General features: G+C 37.6%; 1 pseudogene; it reads right to left on the bottom strand.

Annotated features, from left to right (window-relative positions):
• LOC121036475 (uncharacterized) overlaps positions 1-22,433 on the bottom strand; it is a 59,053-nt pseudogene that overhangs the window by 19,136 nt on the left and 17,484 nt on the right.

Raw genomic sequence — 22,433 nt, forward strand, 5'->3', positions numbered from 1 at the left:
GTACACAGACATATGATTTCAGAGTGTAAATACAGTTGGTAATGTCTGTGTGTTTATGCTAACAATACTTGAGAACAATAGTTTTCGAAAGTTTTTATGCTCACGTGCATAAGAAGTAAGAGCCTGAATTGGTGCAACAATTCACACAGTATCACATATGTTACACATAGGGATAGGGTTAAAGATCCTGAACTTACATATCTTAATATCTAATGTCTTTTTTCTTTAATTCCAGTGTAGTTAGCATACAGTGTTATATTCGTTTCAGGTGTCCAATATAGTGATTCAACATTCTACACACCACTCAGTGCTCATCATGATAAGTATGCTCTTAATCCCCTTCACCTATTTTACTCATCCCCTCCCCCACTTCCCCTCTGGTAACCACGTTTGTTTTCTGTGTTCTTAATATCTACTTTCAGTAGAATCATAGAATGCTGGAGCTAAGGGAGTTTAAAGATCATCTAATTAAAATTTCTGAATAAATATAGATTGAAAGAGAAACCCAGAGGTTGGATATCTTCTCTGAAGGTATTTGGGGAGCCCAGGTTATCTTCTTGCAGTTGCACCTGACTGCTTCCTATCTAGAGCTAAGGCTTCCTATATTATGGCACTAAGTTGGTTTCTTATCCAAGAAGCTGCAGGTTGCAGTGCCCAAGGTCTAAGCCATGACTGCCCTTATTGTTTCATTTTCCTCATCCATGGTGAAGACAAGGGGAACAGTGCCTATATAGGCACGGTATTACCCAAGAGCAAAACCAGAACTCTGGACCAGGGGCAATGCTTACCTGGGCACCAAAAAAAAAAAATCATCATGAAAATTTGTACTAGTAGGTGAAAACTTTGTGAAAAAGTACCTCATATGGAATGTGTGTGTGCGTGTGTGTGTGTGTGTGTGTGTGTGTGTGTGTGTTCCTTATCAGTAGCCCACTAAATATCACTTTTCTAAGGCCTGTTTTGATCTCACTTCTCTCCCCTTGCACTACCCATATTCCTTCTCTCTTCATCAGTGAAAGAGAAGAAGCCATTCTCTGATGTTTGGAGGTGATTCCAGTAGGTATATTTACTAGTCTGACATTGAAGGAACATTTATTTCTTTACATATTTTCCCAAACCCACTAGATGTAAACTCCATAAAACAGGAATTTTTGTCATTTTTGTAACCTGAACAAAAGATGGCACTCAGAGGCACTCAGCAAATACTTGTTGGATGAAATAGTAGTTGATAGAAAATCAGAAGAAACTTAGCTGCTAGTAAAAGAAATCCTAGTTTTAAGATTCTGAATCTTGAACAAAACCCAGACAGGATCATCCCTGGATTGACATTCCATTCTAGTACAAGAATACTGAAAATTCAAGATGACTGGGGCTAATACTGAATCAAGTGACAAAAATGAAGCCGATTCACTCAGGGAGCACCTACACACTTCCCTTATATTATTTGACTAACGATTTCACAAATTTCCTAGTGAGAAAGGCATAGAAATTGTAGAATAAAATATAATCAACTTACCTATAATTTTATTTTAATAACTCACTTATTTAATATACATTTCTATATCACGGTTTCAATAATTCTCAACTAATCGCTTCATAAAGTCTCTATAAAATAATTTTTAAGGTACTTGAAGATACTACAGAGCCAACTACTATAAGCCAACTACAGAGCTGGGCCAGAAAGAGATGGCTAACCAAGATTTTGTTACTTGGGTTGGGAAGAACAGATAAAGAGCAGATCATACTCCAAAGGGGCTGTTAGGATTGGCTTCTATTTGTGTATCACCTTTGCTATACCTGCAGGAACCACATACATAAATACAAGTAAAAACATGGTAAACAGGAAATAACTCAGTACATTAAATTCCTATGTCTGCTGTGACCAATTACCATAAAATTAGTGGATAAAACAACACAAAATATTCTCTTATGATTCCGGAAGGCAAACATTTAAAATGGATCTTACTGGGCTGAAATCAAGTATTTGTCAAAGCGGCATTCCTTCCGGAAGCTCTGGGGGGAGGGGGTGGGAATTCCTTTCCCTTCCTTTTCTAGTTTACAGGCCACCTGCATTCCTTGGCTTGTGGCTTTATGCTCCGTCTTCAAAGTCAGACGTTTAACATCTTCCAATTTGTCTCTACTTCTGTCATCACATTATGTGTTTTGAATCTACATTTTTTTTTTTTTTACATCTACTTTCTTCCTATTATATGGCGTCTCGTGATTATATCTGGCCTATCTAGATAGCCCCAGACAATCTCTGATCTCAAGATCCGACTTAGCCACATCTGCAAAGTCCTTTTGGCCATGTAAGGTGACAGAATCGGGGATTCTGAGGATTAACATATGTTGGGGGGCTTTTTTCAGCCTCCTGCATTCAAGGATGTTTTCTACGATTAGAGAAACTCTTGATGGCTACAAAAACCAGTAAAACTCTTGTCACCCCAATTTGTTGTCCTACTACACCAATTCCCACCCACGTGGGGGTTGATGGAGGAGGCACTGTTTAGAAGATACAATTCATAAGGACTTAATACATCTAAGACATTTAATAAATACACAGTGCATTAATAATTGAGTGTTTTCAGTTGAATTTTTGATTTTTACTTCAAATCAAAAGTAAGAAAATCAAGGCAAGATTCTTTTTTTTTTGGTTTTTTAAGTGCCTGCACCTTAGTTCCACCCAGAGAAAGCACTAGCTGGGGGTTTGCAGTAGCATCAAGGAGAACAAAAGCTTTTTGTTTTTTAATTTAATTTTTTTATTTTTAAAAATTTACATCCAAATTAGTTAGCATCTAGGGAAACATTGATTTCAGGAGTAGGTTCCTTACTATCCCTTCCCCATTTAGCCCATCCCCCCTCCCACAACCCCTCCAGCAAGATTCTTTATCTTTGTGACCTCAGTTAAGGTGACTAACAGATGGAAAAAGGCAGCAACCAACGCAACTGTATAGAATCTATGCCATTTTATCTTAATCTCTTAGACACTAGACATGGCTGAAAATCTTTCCTTCCAGAATTAAATGAAGATAGAACTCAGAATCTGTGGCTCTTTCTTAAGAGACTTAGGGATACAGGCATAATTTTGTGGGTTAAAATAACTTTTTTTTTTTTTGTAAACTTATAAGTACCATTAATAACCTCTCTGCATCAATCCATGCTGCAAAGCCCAAGTAAAGATTTTAATAGGACAACGGAGCAGAGTGCTTGACAGGTATAGTTGATTGACAACATAGCTAATACTGAAATAATTGCTTGGTATGCAGAGATTTGCATATGCCTATAGCCTCTGCATTTAAAGACTTTGACATGATGCATTTCTAAAATCTTCAACTGTATTTTTTCTTGAACTGGAAGACTTCTTAGAAGAAGTGTTGATATAACAGTGCCAGTGCCTGGTCTTTGGGTCTCGACCGTATGTTGAATTAGAGAAATTAACAACAGAGCTAAAAATCACGCTTTACAATGTCCCAAACTTTTTCTTAGTTTCAACACAATTTGGTATAGGTTTGCATTTTACAATAGAAGACCGTTTTCACAACATAACAATTTTTATTGATTGCCTCTTGATTTTCTTTTTTCCACTAGGATTTTTCTTCAGTTACTTACGAATATTCATACGTGCTGGACGTCTGCTCATCTTTGAGTCAAAATGCATCATCATTTAGATTTGCTAAGGCTTGACGCATGACCACTTCTGTAGCAACTCGTCTCTAGACCAGTCTAATTTTGCTTTATCTTTTGAATCAGTGCTTCCTGTATTTGGAATAACCATGCTATTATTTTTTCTAAGAATGAAATTTATGCTGGAGCAGAAGGAAATGGATCAGTACTTCAGGGCACAGTGAAAGTAGCACCCTGTGACCAACCAGCAAGATTAATTCCCACTTCTATCAATAAAGGGAAATGGCCAAAGTTCTCACCTTTTTGACCAGGCAGCACTTTATGGTGTCCCAAATGCCACATTTTGTCTGCTTTTGTTCTAACTTACCTAACCATTAATAGATGTATTTTAAAAGGAGAATAAAGGAAGAATTTAAAGGAAGCTCAGAGATTCAGTGCATAGACACTTTAACTCTATAGTTACATTTATTTATTTTTATTTTTTAATTTTTAACGTTTACTTTTGAGAAAGAGAGAGAGACAGAGTGTGAGTGGGTGAGGGGTAGAGAGAGAGGGAGACACAGAATCTGAAGCAGGCTCCATCCAGACTCAAAGCTGTCAGCAGAGAGCCCGATGTGGGGCTTGAAGTCACAAACTGCGAGATCATGACCTGAGCCGAAGTCAGATGCTTGACTGACTGAGCCACCCAGGTGCCCCTCTATAGTTACATTTATTAACCTATTCCTCTAAACCATTGAGGTCCTGTTTTAATTGGGTATTCTCTTCCCATATTTAACATTTATATTCATATTTACCTGTTTACAATGTTGTCTGGAACAAATGAATTAAAGGAAAAAATAGAGACAAAAACATGCTATGGATACATTTTTAAGTATTTTCTGTGTATTATCTCATTAAATCTTCACAAGAACCCTATGAAGTAAGTACTGTTTTTATCTCCACTTCACAGATGGGAAAACTGAGGCTCACTATGAGATGCTCAAGGATTCACAGCTGTCAAATATAAGACTCAGCATTTAAACATAGCTATGGCAGATTCTAAAGTCTATGTTTCTATCTAGTACACATTGTGCTCATGAAGTTTACCAAAATAGGGTGTATAATTAAGCATTATATCGAGATCAAGGCTTCTTGATGACCAAGATAAGATGAGCAAACCAGACAAAAACATGATTTCATAATTAAAAGAAAACATGACCATTCTTCAAGAAAGGAATAATTTATTTTGCTACTAAACTCTGTAAGATATTAATTACCTAAGACTTTATGGGGGACATGATATTGAACAAATTTAACTTATCTTAAAGAATTCTTCATATGGCTTTTTCTTTTCCATTTTCTTACCTTTCTTCTCCTGAAAACAAGCATAACATAAAATGTCATCCAGTACAATGATGTTTTGTTAATGAGTGCAGTTTGCTGGTCATTAAATTGGAATTAAAATTGACCTTGAAAAACCAAAGTGATTGGATGAATAGTAATTATCTCCTAAAATATAATTTCATGGGCAGAGCTGATAAAATTTAGTTTTGGGTTTTTCGAGGGATCCTTTTTGATTAGTAACCCTTTAACCTGCAGGAGGTTCTGTTAATGGGCTTTCGTGGAGCTGAGATAACTCACCTGTGTTCTCACTAGGATGACAGCTCATCCCACCTTTGCACACATGTATTCATAGGAAACTCTTAAGGGTTTCTCCAAAGAGCAGCTTTGCATTTGTTCTTGAACCTGGCAAACGCTAGTCTGTGACATGATAGTCCTGCTCTAGAGAACAAAGCAGGGCTGATTATGATTGGATCTGTTAAAGTTTATTTAGCGCCACTCATAAACTTTGACCTCAGCAAAACCCCATATTGCTTTTTTAGAATGATGGTGTTAATAAGAATTGTTTGGCTATAAAGATCAAATGTTACTTTGGCCATGGGAGGTTACATTTAGAAATGAGAATTGCAAAACAAAGTGTCCCTCATGGTACTGGTGAGAAGTAAGGGTCCCTGGCTGGGCTCATTTGTTTTCATGCCATGCCAACCTTCTTTTTATGTTTTTCCATAAATATGACTCTCCTTCTCTCTCTGTCTTTTCTTCTCTTTGTATTTCTTCTTCTTCTTCTTCTTCTTCTTCTTCTTCTTTTTTTTTTTTTTTTTGGCTTGAAAGTAATGGCTTTATCAATAAATATACAACCATATGATGATGTAGATACAAATCACAAACACTACTCCATTCTCATACACAAAACTGCACAGGAGTAGCTCAAGTTCAGGGACATGAAAACATACACAGTATCTACTAGTAAGCTTACACTACATCGCACTCTTTGTATTCCTTCATTTTTGAACACTTTGATTCTTTTCTGTTTTGTTTCCAAATGTTCAGAGAAAAACCTGTTGGAATAATCTAAGCACCAGTGTCCCTATTGGGCTAAGTGTTTATCTAGGGCTACCGTTTTAGCCATTTCAATTATAGCCAGTCCCTGATTTACAATGGTTTGACTTACAGTGATTGGAAAACTATACCCATTCAGGAGAACTTACACTGTGAATTTTTAATTTTGATCTATTCCTGGGCTAGCAATATGCCATACAATCTTCCTCTGTGATGCTGGGCAATGGTGGTGGCCGCAGCTCCCAGTCAGGCACACCACTGCAAGGGTGAACAGTGGATACACTGAAAACCATTCTGTACCCATACGACCATTCTGTCTGTCACTTTCAGTGCAGCATTCAATACATTACATGAGATATTCAACATTTTATTATAAAATAGGCCTTGTGTTAGATGATTTTGCCCAGCTGTAGGTTCATGTAAGTGTTCTGAGCACGTTTAAGGTAGGCTAGGCTAAGCTATGATGTTTGGTAGGTTAGGTGTATTTCATGCATTTTCAATTGAATGATATTTTTAACTTTTAATGGGTTTATCAGGCCATTGCCCCATTGTAAATTAAGGAAGATCTGTGTGTATTTGTTAGTGTCCTAAGGTTCTTGTAACAAATTATTACAGAATTGGTGACTTAAAACAGCAATTTTTTTCTCTCACAGTTTTGGAAATCAGAGCTACAGTCTCTCCAAAGGCTAGAGGGCAATATTTCCTTGCTTCTTCCAGCTTCTGATGGCTCCAGGCTTTCCTTGGCTTATAGATACATAACTCCAGTCTTTGTCTTCACGTCAACTTCTCCTCCGTGTCTGTGTCTTCTTCTGTTTTGTCTCATATAAGGATCCTTGTCATAGGATTTAGAGCGCACCCAGAAAATCCTGGATGAAGTCTTCTTAGGATCCTTAATTTAATTATACCTGTAAATACCCTTTTTCCAAGTAAGGTCACATTCACAGATTCCAGTAGTTAGGACATATCTTTTGGGGGAGGGCCCACCTTTGATCCAACTATTACCTTGTATGTCCTTGGCCCAGGTGCTCTTCAGTGGCTCGTTCCCTGACTGGGTAGGACAGGGAAAATCCATGGTCAATGATGCTAAAAGAAAAGCCAGGAGTAATCCTTTGTGGAAATTGTGGTCAAGGACAAGCTGGTATAATTTTGGCAAGCACAATGTTTGGCTTACTTAACACATTGACCATGGCTAATGGTGCCTTGAAATGGGCCTTCCAAACTTAGTTGCAAGTTTTGTAAACAAATTGGTTCTTTGAGTGCCATAGAATTATTTAGTATTGACCATTTGGATTTGGAAACAATTCCACCAAGAAAAGATTTTTTCCAAAATTAACAATGTCATATTCAATTACACAAATTAATATTCTATTCCGATAGACAAACCAGAAAATCAAAGAGGTTTATGAGAAATTTTCTTTAAAAAATTTTTTTAATGTTTATTTATCTTTGAGAAAGAGGGAAAGATGGTGTGTGCAGGGGGAGAGGCAGAAAGAGAGACATAGAATCCGAAGCAGGCTCCAGGCTCCAAGCTGTCAGCACAGAGCCTGATGTGGGACTCAAACCCACAAACCATGTGATCATGACCTGAGCCAAAGTTGGATGCTTAACCGACTGAGCCACCCAGGTGCCCTGGTAGAGGGTACAACTCTTAATCTTGGGGTTGTCATTTTGAGTCCCATGTTTGGTGTAGAGATTACTTAAAAGTAAAATCTTTAAAAGAAAAAAAACCCCTGTAGTCTGTCATTCTTGCCTTCTTTCTCTGAGTTTGTTGGGGAAATAAAGTCTACTGGAAAAGGTATCACTACCCTAGGGTGTTGAACTCATACAACTGGTCCCAGAGCTGATTTCTATTTACAGACTTGAAAGGAGAATGCTACAAATACCTGAAGTTTCAGTGATCTCCACACTCACTACAATGCTGCAGAGTATAGCTCTTTTTGGATTTGGCAGGAAATCTTTCACTAACATTGGCAAAATCTTTTGCCTACCTGTTGTTTTAATAAAGTATTGGAGCAGACTTCAGGAAATCAAAGGGTTTCATTTATTTAAATGTTGAACCAAAGAATCTGATTGCATGTACTTTTTTTTTTTTTTAAAGGAAGTTGGAGGGAAAACAATGTTAAGTCTTCAGATATTTTCTGGAGAACTTTTTTCTTTATTTTGGTTTTCTGAATCTGTGAACTCATCAGTTCAGTAATAAGTACAAAGAGAAGCAGGACAGCTAAACTGAAGGCCAAAATATGAGGATGGAATGAGAGTCCAAGGACAGATAGTCTCATTCAAATCAGAATTCTATTTGTCCTCCATTCAGAATTTTTCATTAAACTTTAATTTAGACAACAATGATATGAAAGGTCAAATTTCAGATTGTCAGAGGCAAGATGGGTCTGGCTACAATAAAGGTTGTGACCTTGACCATCAGGGCTGCTGGGGAAGGAAATTTTTGGGCCTGCAAAAATCTAACTCTGGAGTGAGCCTTTCACAGGGTAGCACATTGTCTAATGTTTAGTGATTAAACATTGATTCCTGCAGACATTTTTACATGCAGAAAGTCAGTTGCATGGAAGGGTCACAACATTTGGCAGTTATAGAAAAAGGATGTGGAATTCATTGCTTCAATTTGATGTCCTCAGTGTGTCCACTATGGGAGGAGTGCTGGTGGTTACACACAGGAAAGATCATGTTTCATCTCCCGTGGGGAAGTGACTGAAAGAGTCATTCCTGACCTAGCCAAGCAGGCTACAGTCCAGGGAAAAATGCTAATCTTAGCAGAGAGCCAACCACACAGGGACAACCCTGGAATTCTAAGCAGAAAACAAGCAGAAATTGAGTTGCATGGATGAGATCAACATGTGAGGATTAGAATTTACTGAACTTGGAAGTTCCCTTGGCACTCAGAGACAAAGATAATCAAATCTATGGCAGGAAAATTAATTTAAGAGTCAATCACAATCTTGGTTGTGATAGTCTTACTGGGATAGTCTGACTTCTTAAGTAGTCAGGAGTTGATTGAGCTGAAAGGGATATTAACTAAAAATACTGAGTTTAAGAGAACAGATTCAAGACTTGGAAATAAACCCAAAGATCTTAATGCTTATTCTAAAGATCAGAAGGGACATGAGAAGGAGGTAAAGATCCAAGTGGAGGAGATTGGAAGCCTTGGCTGCCTTCTCCTAGAGAGGGTTTTATTTACTATTGCGCTGGTTTGCACAGTTCTTACCTGCTTGAATGTTCATTCATTTACTTGATGTAATCAGATGGCATTTAATTATTCATTCAAGCAATACTTATTACTATATTTGTATTGCAGTTACAATATTGTTGAATTATGTGGAAAATGAAAATTATCAGAAAGCATAGCTGTTGCCCTTTATTTGCTTTTTACTTGGTTCAGTAATAGAATAAACATTGTTTGATCACATCTGTGTGTCTAGATCCCTATTAGAATTTAGAACGTGCATTAAAATGACTAAACAGTTCCCAGTCTTAAAGAAGTTTGAGGTTAGCATGGAAGGAAAAAGAAACCAAATGGAAATATAATACAAGCCATTATCAGTCACAAAAGTAATTTTAGAAGTTTGTCATTAAGTTGGCCATGCAAATTATTTTATATTATAGATTATATTATATTATATTATATTATATTATAGATACTTTGTGGACTTTTTGGCAAAGCAACTTTTTAGTCACATAGAAAATATTGAGTAACCAGGATGCAATTTTCAAGTCTGTAAAAAAGGCTTAATTAATTTAGAAAGTAACATGAAAATGATGACTCTTAGATTTCCTGGTGGCAAGGGAGAAGTAGTAACAATTCCATCTATAAGGACAGAATTAAGCAAATGAGAAATTCCAGAGTAAAAGTATAAGTAACTATTAACAAAAATGGTGTTCTATATTGACATACTATTTACACATTTTCTCCCTAGATTTTCTTTTCTTTAAATTTTAAACATCAAGGAATATTTCCTATACAGCTGTGCATGAATTTGACATGAACGTATAATCTACCAAAGACAATGATAACAATTTCACTTGTTTTACGTATCAATATTTACCTTATCTCTAGAAGTCATATGTCTGGATTATCCCTGAAAGAGCTGAGAAGAAATTATAAATGCATCCTGCATGAGTGAAATAAGAAAGTCTCTGTATTGTTTGAAATGCTCTGATTTGTTTTATGTCCACGATTTCTGTTACTTCTCTGCCCATCACTCTCAGACATGCCCATTGGAAATGAGTACTCTTGGCTCCTTACTGTCTTTGAGAGCCACAGATAAGCTATTCTTACCCAAAGTTTGTCTCTGCTGAGATGTTTTTTTGGGTACACACACACACACTACTTTGGTCAGTAAAATTTGTAACTCTTGGCAAAATTCAAAATTCAGACCTTGGTTTGGCTTTTGTATGAACATTTATGTTCATCTTGTTTCCATCACAGGTGAGGTAATTTGCTGTACATGAGGGCCATTTATACATATTCAGCTTTTCTCATGTTTATATGTAATCAGATACACATTTAGCTATTTTCATGTTTTCACATGTTTTGTGTACTACTGTATTCAAATATGCTATTATCATACTCTTCCCATGTTTTGTAAGGTAGGTTGGTATTTTTCCCATTTTAATAAAATACATATAGAAATAAGTTCTGCTGTTTCACAACAACAGAGCTAGTGCAGAAGCAGATATGAAAAACCAAACTTCTGCCATGGCCTTCCTCCTCTTCCTCCTCCTCCCTCTTCTAGTATCTTCCTCTTCTTTTTTCTGACTTTAATCTTTATTTTGTAGCTAATTAGGGAACTGCAGTTGCCTTGCTCTGCAGCAAAACATTTATTTGAGTTGAGATGGCTTTGCTGGAAAATATTTTTTTCCCCCTGCTTTGATGCATATTCCTAGTATCTGGTGTGAAAATGAATTAAGAACCCTAGGTGATGATGTTCATCTCAAATGAATGTTTACTGCTTTCAACTTTACAAGAAGTAAAGATTATTCTTTAATTAGTAGGCAATTATAAACCTGACTTGAAAGCATTTCTTTAAAATAAATTCATTCTAAAACTGATTACTTCTTTAAATAAATGAGAAGAGATAGGGCAAAAAAAGGTTCAACAACTGGTATATTGGTGCATTAGATACTGCAGATTTTCTAAGAGTCACTTTAAAAATAAAATAAATCATTCCTTGGTCATAAGATAGTTCTATTTTTAATTTTTTTGAGGAACCCCCATACTGTTTTCCAGAGTGGCTGCACCAATTTGCATTCCCACTCACAGTGCAAAAGTGTTCCTTTCCTCTGCAACCTTGCCAACATCTGTTGTTTCCCAAGTCATTCATTTTAGCCATTCTGACAGGTGTGAGGTGGTATCTCATTGTAGTTTTGATTTGCATTTCCCTGATGATGAGTGATGTTGGGTGAGAATCTTTTCATGTGTCTGTTAGCCATTTGGATATCTTTGGAAAAGTGTTCATGTCTTTTCCCCATTTATTTACTGGGTCCTTCCTTCCTTCCTTCCTTCCTTTCTTCCTTTCTTTCTTTTTTGTGGCAGTGTTGAGTTTGATAAGTTCTTTGTAGATTTGGATACTAACCCTTTATCCGATATGCTATTTGCAAATATCTTCTTCCATTCTGTCTGCCTTTTAGTTTGCTTTGCTGTGCAGAAGCTTTTTATCTTGCTGACGTCCCAATAGTTCATTTTTGCTTTTGTTTCCCTTGCCTCCAGTGACATGTCTAGTAACAAGTTGCTGCAGTTGAGGTCAAAGAGGTTTTTGCCTGTTTTCTCCTCTAGGATTTTGATGGCTTCCTGTCTCACAGTTAAGCCTTTCATCCATTTGAATTTATTTTTGTGTATAGTGTAAGAAAGTGGTCCAGGTTCATTCTTCTGCATGTCGCTCTCCAGTTTTCCCACCACCATTTGCTGAAGAGATGGTCGTTCTTCCATTGGATACTCTTTCCTGCTTTGTAGAAGATTAGTTGGCCATGCATTTGTGGGTCTATTTCTGGGTTCTCTCTCCTGTTCTATTGATCTATATGTCTGTTTTTGTGCCAATACAATACTCTCTTGATGATTACAGCTCTGTATAGAGCTTGAAGTCCGGAATTGTGATGCCTCCAGCTTTGGTTTTCTTTTTCAAGATTTCTTTGGCTATTTGGGCTATTTTCTGGTTCCATACAAATTTTAGAATTATTTGTTCTAGCACTGTGAAAAATGCTGTTGGGGTTTTGATGGGGATTGCATTGAATGTGTAGATTGTTTTGGGTAGTATAGACATTTTAACAATATTTGTTCTTCCAATCCATAAATATTTATCCAAAGGATACAAAAATGCTGACTCAAAGGGTTACATGCACCCCAATGCTTATAGTGGAGCTATCAACAGTAGCCAAATTATGGAAAGAGCCCAAATGTCCATCAACTGATGAATGGATAAAGGAGATGCAGTGTGTGGTGTGTGTATGTATGAATGTATATACACACACAATGGAATATTCTTTTTAAGTTTATTATTTATTTTTGAGAGAGAGAGAGACAGAGACAGAGATAGAGACAGGGACATATCATAGAGATATGAGCAGGAAAGGGGCAGAGAGAGGGAGGCACAGAACTCAAAGCAGACTCCAGGCTATCAGCACAGAGCCTGACATGGGGCTCGAACTCACAAACTGTGAGATCATGACCTGAGCTGAAGTCAGACACTCAACCTACTGAGCCAACCAGGTGCCCCTACATACACACAATGGGATATTGCTCAGTGATCAAAAAGAATGAAATCTTGCCATTTGCAACAACATGGATGGAACTAGATTGTATTATGCTAAGGGAAATAAGTCAGGCAGAGAAAAAAATACCATATGATTTCACTCATATATAGAATTCAAGAAACAGATGAACATAGGGAAAGGGAGAGAAAAATAAGATAAAAACAGAGAAGGAAGCAAAACATTAAAGACTCTTAAATACAGAGAACAAACTGAGGGTTGCTGGAGGGGAGATAGATGGGAGGATGAGCTAAATGAGTTGATGGACATTAATAAAGGCACTTGTTGGGATGAGCTTTGGGTGCATATAAATGATGAATACTGGGTTCTACTCCTGAAACAATACTACATTGTATGTTAACTAACTTGAATTAAATTATGTACTCTAAAAAAATTAATTAATTAAAATAAATAAAAATAAATCCCACAGACTTATGTTTGCTACTTTAAATTATAATTTTCTCTGTCTTTTCTTGATATTTAAAAATGTAAGAAAATGATACACAAGGAAAGTTTATTAGGTGAAAAAAAAAATCAGTGTTTGTAAATCTCCAAAGAAAATATTCTAAAAGTTACTCAGAGCTTGTGTGTCTACATGTGGTATTAAAGTATTTAATTTTATCTTCATTTATATAAAGAAAGCCAGAAACATTACTGAATTATACTCCATTCTTTTCTTACTGGTATATAAAACCTCTTTACCTCTGTCTAATCCACATGAGGTTGCTCTCTGATTCCTTTTCTTCTACTGCACCTGTCTAGGTTAGATACCAAATTTACAACAGCTCTAGAGAATGAGTTGGAGGGTATTCTACTTATCCTACACGTATAAAATTCCATGAGTTGGTTAAGACTATTTGTAATTCAGCTTGCATATTTTGACATAGAAATGATTGGTTTAGTGATTCTATATTTTTAAATCGTCATAGAGTTCAAGTCTCCTCTGCCATTGTGCAATTTTGTTCGTATCTACCTTTTTTTGAAGACAAACCAATGCCTCCATTTTCAAATTTGTTTTTTAAATTCCACATTTATTGTACTTCCATTGTCAAACTGACTTCTGCTTTTTGCCTCAATCATTGCTTCCCTTCCACCCCACTTACATGTAGGGTCAATGACCCTACCTTCCTTATGTCAAAGATCTTTTTTTCCTGAGTGGAAACATGGAATTCTAAGCTCTTTTTTTAAAATTTTAAGTATCGTTCACATGCAGTGTTACATTATTTCAGGCATATACCATATTGACTCAACAACGCTATACATTTTTCCATGCTCACCACAAGTGTAGCTACCTTTGTCACCAAAAAATGCTTTACAATACCATTGATTGCTTTTTCTGCGATGTACCTTTTATTCTCATGACTTATGCATTCCATAACTGGAGGGTTGTACTTCTCACTCCCCTTCGTCCATGTTTTTCCATCACCCCCACCTCCCTTCCCTCGGGCAACCATCAGTTTGTTCTCTGTTTTCATAGACCTGATTTTGCTTGTTAGTTGTTTGTTTATTCATTTGTTCTTTTTTTTTTTAGAGTCCACATATCAGTGAAATCATATAGTATTTGTCTTTCTCTGTCTGACTTGTTTCACTTAGCATAATATCCTCTAAGTTCATCCATGTTGTCACAAATGGTGAGGACTCATTTTTTGATGGCTGTGTAATATTCCATTTTATATGTTTCACACACACACACACACACACACACACACACACACACACACACCCATACCACCCCACATCTTTTCCATTCATCTGTTGGTGGACACGGGCTTGGTTCCATATCTTGGCTATTGTAAACAATGCTGCAATAAACACAGGGGTGCACATATCTTTTTGAATTAGTGATTCTGTTTTCTTTGGGAAAGTACTCAGTAATGGAATTATTGGATCATGTGGCATTTCTGTTTTTAATATTTTTGAGAAACCTCCATACTGTTTTCCACAATGGCTGTACCAATTTACATTCCCACCAACAATGAACAAGGATTTCTTTCTCTCCACATCCTCACCAACACTTGTTATTCTTTCTTTTTTTTAAAATTTAGTCATTTAGGCAAAAAAGAGGAATAAAAGGCACCCATATTGGAAAAAAAGAAGTTAAACTGTCACTATTTGCAGGTGATGTGATACTATGTATAGAAAAGCTTAAAGACTTTTCCAAAAAACTATTAGAAGTAATAAATGAATTCAATCAAGTTGTAGGATATGAAATTATTACTCTGAAATTGATTTCTATTCACTAATGACAAAGTAGCAGAAAGAGCAATTAAGACAACAATTTCATTTACAATTGTACCAAAAAGAATAAAATACTTGGGAATAAACTTAACTAAGGAGGGGAAAGAACTGTACTCTGAAAACTATAAAACAATGATGAAAGAAACTGAAGACAACACAAAAAATGGGAAGATATTCTAGGCTCATGGATTGGAAAAATCAGTATTGTTAAAATGTCCATACTACCCAAAGCGATCTACAGATTCAGCGCAATCCTTATCAAAACACCAACAGCAGTTTTCACAGAACTAGAACAAATAATACTGCAATTTGTATGGAACCACAAAAGACCCTGAATAGCCAAAGCAATCTTGAGAAAGAAAAGCAAAGTTGGAGGGAACACAATTTTAGATTTCTAGATATATTACAAAGCTGTAATAATCAAAACAGTATGCTACTGGCAGAAAAATAAGCACATAGATCGATGGAACTGAATAGAGACTCCAGAAATAAACCCACACTCATACGGTCAATTAATCTATGACAAAAGAGGAAAAGACTATACAATGGAGAAAAGATAGTCTCTTCAATAGGTGGTGCTGGGAAAACTAGACAGCTCCCTGCAAAATGATGAAACTTCCTTACATTATACACAAACTTCCTTACACTATACACAAAAATCAACTCAAAATGTTTTAACAACCTAAATGTGAGACCTGAAACCAAAAAGCTCCTAGAAGACAACATAAGGCAGTAATTTCTTTGACGTTAGCCACAGCAGCATTTTTCTTGCAAGGCAAGTGAAGCAAAAGCAAAAATAAACTATTGGAACCACATAAAAATAAAAAAGTTTCAGTACACTGTAAGAAGCCATCAACAAAACAAAAAGGCAATCTATTGAATGGGAGAAGATATTTGAAATGATAAAGCTGATAGGGGATTAATATCAAAAATATATAAAGAATTTATATGAATCAGGGGCACCTGGGTGCCTCAGTCGGTTGGGCGTCTGACTTCGGCTCAGGTCTTGATCTCACAGTCCGTGAGTTTGCCCCGTGTTGGGCTCTGTGCTGACAGCTCAGAGCCTGGAGCCTGCTTTGGATTCTGTGTCTCCCTCTCTCTCTGCCCCTCCCCTGCTCATGCTCTTTCTCTCTCTGTCTCAAAAATAAATAAAAACATTAAAAAATTTTTAAGAATTTATATGAATCAACATCGGAAAAACCCAAACAATCTGATTTAAAGCTGGGCAAAGGACCTGACTAAGCATTTTCCCAAAGGTATACAGATGGCTAACAGACACATGAAAAGAACCTCAACATCACTGATCATCAGGAAAATGTAAATCAAAACCGCAATGAGATATCACCTTACACCTGTCAGAATTTTAAGCTCTTTTGTACTGAGTTCTTATGTGCAGTATTCCCTTACATTTTTGCTTAATCCTAATATTTTATTTCTTTTTTATCAGAGAGATTTTTTTTTCAGTGTCTAACTCCACTGCCCATCTCCTTCTCCTTTCTTCTGGAATTTTTGCCCTGCAGCCTTTATTACTATTTTACTGTCATTCTGATTTTGATACGTTCATCTTCTTTATTTTAGTTTCCTTTAATTTGTCTTTTTCAAAAAAAATAGATGATTCTGGGTCTATTGTCATGACAAAATTCTTTAAAAAAAATTTTTTTTTTCAACGTTTATTTATTTTTGGGACAGAGAGAGACAGAACATGAATGGGGGAGGGGCAGAGAGAGGGAGACACAGAATCGGAAACAGGCTCCAGGCTCCGAGCCATCAGCCCAGAGCCTGACGCGGGGCTCGAACTCACGGACCGCAAGATCATGACCTGGCTGAAGTCGGACGCTTAACCGACTACGCCACCCAGGCGCCCCTGTCATGACAAAATTCTTTTGCCTGATGTGGTGGCATGGTACCTTATAGCCTTGTGTCTATTTTCACTAGGTATTAAAAGTTATTGTAATTGGCTCTAGCTCAGGGCAAATCTAAGACTCTAAAAACTAAAATGTAGCCTAGATAGAGTTCAAAAGAACTACAGTTGTAGCACAGCAGACACATTCTTGGAAAATGTGGGTGCCCAGCCCCCTTTTGTACTTCACAGTCTTCCTCCTTTCCCCCACTGGTTTCATTCTAGATGGATCTTCAACTGGACAGAAAAAAAAAAAAGGCTTTCCCATCAAATTGTCTTTTGACAATTGTCTTTTGACAACACAGGTTGCTCGTGAATTTGATTTTCGGCTATTCCTCGAGTTTAAAAAAATAAACAAGCAAGCAGGCTAACAATAGTGGAAGCCACCAAAACCATCACATGTAAGCTCCCTGGATCCCAACTCCTGGTCACCTCTTTAGTAGCATATTCTCAAACATTCTTGCTGACTGTACAAGGTGTTCATACCGTTGTCTTTAGTGTTATTTGAAATGGGCTTCGAAACAACTTCTAATTTCTCTTTCCTTTTCACTTGCTCCTATTTAAGTAGAAGAAAAAGACAGACAGACAGAGACAGAGAGAATGAGAGAATAAGAGAGAAAATAAGGAGAGAGAAGAAGGGGACCAGAAAGCCTTTGCGGTGTATCTTGATAGGGTTCTTTCAAGAACTCATCCAGACACATGATTTTTGGCAATGGCTCTTCATCAGTGCATCTGGATTTCCTGTGGACCTAAGTCTCAGCTGCAGGATCTGCCCACGGGTGGCTCGTGCTGTCTGCCTTGTGCTGACTTATTGCCTTTATGCACACACTTCTCTCTCTTCTCTTTCCTTTTCAGTCCCGCTAGTAGTGAGAACACTTTGAGCAAACCAGAAGTCATTTACTCTTTTTTTTAAAAAAAATGTTTATTTACTTTTGAGAGAGAGAGAGAGAGAGAGAGAGAGAGCACAAGTGGGGGGGGGCAGAGAAAGAGAGGGAGACTGAGAATCTGAAGGAGGCTTCTGGCTCTTACCTGGGGCTTGAACCCACAAACCATGAGACCATCACCTGGGCCAAAGTCAGATGCTTAAACAACTGAGCCACCCAGGTGCCCCAGAGGTCATTTATTCTTTTTTTTTTTGTAATTTTTTTAATGTTTTTATTTATTTTTGAGACAGAGAGAGACAGAGAATGAGAAGGAGAGGGGCAGAAAGAGAGGGAGACACAGAATCCGAAGCAGGCTCTGGGCTCTGAGCTGTCAGCACAGAGCCTGACGCAGGGCTTGAATTCACGAACCGTGAGATCATGACCTGAGCTGAAGTCGGATGCCTAACCGACTGAATCACCCAGGCGCCCCAAGAGGTCATTTATTCTTAAGGAAATGCTGAAGACTTGTGCTATAGGCCTGGACCAACATACCTGCCTTAGTTTTCATGATGGGGTAAACAGGGAAGGCCAGCAGATTTTAAGACGTTGCAAATTAATTCAACCTAAGTCAGTGATTCCATTTAAGATACATTGAGAGCTGAGTTGCATGAAAACAGAGGGTTATGAAGCTACCTCCATTAAATAGAAAGTGTAAAGTTTTTTATTGCTCTCTAGGCACCGATTATTAATGTCACAATGACACTAAAGAGTATTAAATGCAAATTTGCAAAGCTCTAAAGAGCTTTATTAGGATAAGCAACATTTTATTGAGTCCATTCAGTTGCTATTTTAATGAAAATCTGGATAAATAAATCTCCATAGAAGCCACTACAGATGTTGTATCATGCTTTCTGGGCAATAAGCAACCGGACTTGGCAGGGTGGTAGGGGAGGAAAACTTGAAAGGGGAAAGGGTAAAAGTAGAACAGGTGAGATTTTATGTCTTTAATCTGTATTTCAGAGTGACTTATCCTCCAGATCACTGAATGCAGTTGGCTAATAAACTATTCCCTAGTTTCTGATATCACACTGGATTTTCCACTATTTAAAAGTAGAAGTTGAATGGCATTGCCAAGTTTTGCAGGTAAAGAAAATAGAAAGTCAAGTGAGAAAGAAGGAAAAGAACGAAAAGTAAAAGGAAGGATGGAAGGAAGGAAAGTCAGAAGCAGATTTCTTTTGTTGTTGGGTACATAAGAAGCTGGTAAGTGAGGCAAGAGCCCTAGGTTTTAGTCGTGGGCTCAGCTATTTACTAAGAGCAGGCTCTTAGACTGTTCACTTAACATTTAGGATCTCAGTTTTTTTTGTCTTTAACACAAAAGTGAGATTCATTGTGCAGTTCTATCACACACATCATAGAGAGATCAGCACCATTGGCTATAGTCTGCTAAATACCAGAAGCTCTCCTAGGTATTGGGACAACGAAAAACTTTACCACACACTTAATGACCACCACTGGGTGGCATTTGTGGAACCACTGGATCCAAGTTTACTTCCAAAGTTTTCTTTCATTTTAAAAATACCACATTGTAGCAGGTTATTTGTGGAGGACAATGCAATGTATTGCCTAAGGTGGGATACTTCTGAGATCCTAAATAATTATTAGGGGGCAGGGGAAGAACAGAAATTATAACTTACATGGTCATGTTGGTCATTGGTTTTGAGGACTCCTTTTTGAAGCAGTTTTAGTGTGAAAGTAAATATACCCCTAACTGGTACAAAAGAAAAGTGTGAAAATGAAAGGTGTATTATGAAATGAAGAGTCAGGTAAGCATTACTCAGATCGAAAATTAGAATATTAGCATCATCCACACCTGCTCCATCCTTGTGACCTTTCTCAAGCATCCTCCCCAGGAACAGCCACCGTCTTGACTTTCACATTATTACTTCTTTCAATTAATTTTCTTCTTTTCTAAAAGCGATGTATATTCCTTGTAAAACTATGTACGTTTAAATTGGATAAAGTAAAAAAAAAAAAAGATCTCCCTCAATTCCAAATTTTATCCCTCTGTGGATGCTGTAGGTAAAGATATTTTAGATTCTGGGCCACATGGGTGGACACATTCTACACGTACATTTTTCTTTTTAAAATTGAGATCTTACAGTACACGTCCTTCTGCAATCCGCTAAATTTATTACAAGTACATTTTCTGCTTCCACATATGTAAGCAATGATGGTTTTGGTTGTTCTTAATAGTTGCAAAGACACTACTTTGTTCTCTCATTCTGGCGATGGCCACATGCAAGTGTTAGATGAGAAGGCATCGAATGGGGGCAAGTTGAGATTGAAGTGAGTTTTATATTCTGAGGCTTCCTGCTTTTCATAGTGATCTAAACCTTTAAATTCCATCAAAGACGTGTTGGTACTGGTGGTTCCCGATTTTTCCTGACTTTGAGAGAATTTGTTATACCCGGCTTAGGTTTTACATAAGTAGCAATAAAATTAGATGCCGTTCAAGACTTACTCATTATCCACTCAGGCTTGTTTAGGAAGAGGTTTCATGAAACTAAACTTCCCTCTGCATGTTGGTTTTTCTAATCTGGGCCAGTTCATCTGAAAAGTTTGCTGACATGGTCAGTGTATTTTATGGGTGTATTTAGACTGACCTAGTTTCATGCTGGGTCATTAACCACCTTCCCTCCCCGCCAGAAAAATCTGTTGTAAGAGGGTTGGTAAATCCGCAGGAACTTTATTATTATGTTCAATGGTATTTGTCATGGTAGTGATATAAGCCCCAAAGATGGAACATGAGTTTTGTTGCTGTCGAAGTGAATTCAGGGTAATCAGATTATAGCTGATGTAATTTAGATGTCTGGAGGTGGGGGGATTTCTGATAGCAAAATCTAATATACATGGCTCCCAAAATGTAAAGCCTCTCTGTAGAGGATGACCTTTGTCAAGGAAAACTTTTCAAGGCCGACAACAACTTAAATGAGTTATAAACAGATTTTTCTGGAAGTTTTTGGTTTGACGATGACTTTGAATTTTGGAGTTAGGCAATGCAAGCAGTTTTCCCTCTATACTTGACCATTTCTCTCAGTCCGTATTCACCTTCCAGTGACTTAACAAGAGCCTTTCTTCTATTTGTTTCGTGGGTCACTTATGACAGGCACATGCCCTGCGTAGTTTCCCATGTGCACAGAAAAGAGGACTGAAGTCTAGATGAGCAACTTCTGCAACAGTACACAGTGAGTCGTGAGAGCAGAGATGAATCTTAGCTATGACTCAGGAGTTGATGCCTGTTACCATGAGGCTACGATCCCCATTTGGTGTCCCAGCTACATCCAAACAGGCCTTTCTGCAGAGCCAACTGGTGAGCTGCCGTGTGGCTTGGTATCTCGGTGTTCTCCAGCACCAAGCAGGTGTCTAAAAATTTGTTGAATCCAATTCGCCACAGTGCCAGCTTCCTCAGTTCCATCAAAGAGAGAGTGAAGGCTTAAAATGCAGCTGCTTAGCTTTCCAATAAGAGGCCATAACTTATTGAGTTATTTCAGAGGTCTTGAAGTAATAGTCCTTCTGGGTCACTGAGGTGTAATTCCTTTCCTCATCTGATTCCTTCCCCCACAGAGAGGTAGACTCTCTGTGTTTCTGATGCTTTTCCAGTGGGAATGTTTACTTAGGAGGAAGGTGAATGGTGTTAAATTGTATTCATATTGGAAAGCCAGCAAACATCATGCAGTCCGTTGGTGAATTTTTGTGCAGAAGTTGTCAGATTTGTCTAAAACTTGACATCTTTATTTAAAAAAAAAAACTTAAACGTTTATTTTTGAGAAAGAGAGAGATAGAGTGGGAGTGGGGAAGGCAGAGAGGGAGACACAGAATCTGAAGTAGGCTCCAGGCTCTGAGCTGTCAGCACAGAGCCCTACGCGGGGCTCAAACTCATGAATCACGAGATCGTGACCTGAAGTCGGATGCTTAACTGACTGAGTCACCCAGGCACCCCTAAAACTTGACATTTTTAAAAGTGGTTTTGAGTAAATATTTGCCTTCCCCCTTTGTGAGCATTCAAAGCATCCTGCAGCGATAAACATAAATAGATACAAAACCCAAAGCTTCTATAAGTGAAATATTACCTGACCGAATATACCGTGTGTAGGTTTAAAGCAGATTCTGACCTCATACTTCGTACTTTGAAAGTATGGGGTCAGTTTGTAAGTTTTCCACAGAGGAAATGCACCCTATTGTATCCTACATTCTCCTCTGTCATTCACTGCATTCCTGGGGAATTAAATACTCTTTTCCTCAGAGTTGTCAAGGAACATCCTTTTATGTTACTTCACTGGAACCATCTGTTTTTAAGACACTTTCTTCAGCACTAAACATGCAGAAAAATAGTGCAAGAAATACTAAATATCATTTTAGATGGCTTCCCCCATTTCCAAAATGCATTTCCCTGTGCCTCTTTTCCCATTATCCACAGCAGCCACGTCAAACATTCCCCCTTCTCACATGTAAGATCCTGCCACTTCCTGTCTTGTTCTCTTGGATTCCAGCCTCCCTCACTTCACTGAGAAAGTACCAGTCATTGGAAGAGAACCTCTCAGCCTCTTGGCACCAAACTTGGGACCTGACTTGCAGCTGTATGTAATCCAGTCGTCCCCTCGGGCTGCGCAAAG

This window comes from Herpailurus yagouaroundi, unplaced genomic scaffold (genome assembly GCF_014898765.1).
Source record: "Herpailurus yagouaroundi ecotype Mexico unplaced genomic scaffold, PumYag 162, whole genome shotgun sequence".
Lineage (NCBI taxonomy): Eukaryota > Metazoa > Chordata > Mammalia > Carnivora > Felidae > Herpailurus > Herpailurus yagouaroundi.